The following is a 624-nucleotide window of genomic DNA, read 5'->3' on the forward strand; positions in this document are numbered from 1 at the left end:
ACAATTTTGAGCTTAAACCTCGATTAGTTTCTCTGATGCAACAGAACTGCAAGTTTCATGGACTTCCATCCGAAGATCATTTTCAGTTCTTAACTGAATTCTTGCAGATCTGTGATACTAATTAAGACCAATGGGATTGATCCCGAGGTCTACAGGCTCATGCTTTTCCCATTTGCTGTAAGAGACAGAGCTAGAATATGGTTGGATTCTCAACCTAAGGATAGCCTGAACACTTGGGATAAGCTGGTCACGGCTTTCTTAGACAAGTTATTTCCTCCTCAAAAGCTTAGCAAGCTTAGAGTGAATGTTCAAACCTTCAAACAGAAAGAAGGTGAATCCCTCTATGAAGCTTGGGAGAGATACAAGGAACTAACCAAAAAGTGTCCTTCTGACATGCTTTCAGAATGGACCATCCTGGATATATTCTATGATAGTCTGTCTGAATTATCAAAGATGTCATTGGACCATTCTGCAGGTGGATCCATTCACCTAAAGAAAACGCCTGCAGAAGCTCAGGAACTCATTGACATGGTTGCAAATAACCAGTTCATGTATACTTCTGAAAGGAATCCTGTGAGTAATGGGATTCCTATGAGGAAGGGAGTTCTTGAAATTGATACTCTG

General features: G+C 40.5%; 1 non-coding gene across 1 annotated transcript; it reads right to left on the minus strand.

The window, feature by feature from the left end:
- Positions 1–291: 291 nt before the first annotated feature.
- LOC148576818 (small nucleolar RNA R71) lies at positions 292–399 on the minus strand. Its single transcript, XR_015903987.1, has one exon. It is a non-coding gene; the product is annotated as a small nucleolar RNA R71 (small nucleolar RNA).
- Between the last annotated feature and the right edge of the window lie 225 nt (positions 400–624).

This window comes from Arachis ipaensis, chromosome B1, assembly GCF_059453495.1.
Source record: "Arachis ipaensis isolate K30076 ecotype BB chromosome B1, ASM5945349v1, whole genome shotgun sequence".
NCBI classification, from domain to species: domain Eukaryota; kingdom Viridiplantae; phylum Streptophyta; class Magnoliopsida; order Fabales; family Fabaceae; genus Arachis; species Arachis ipaensis.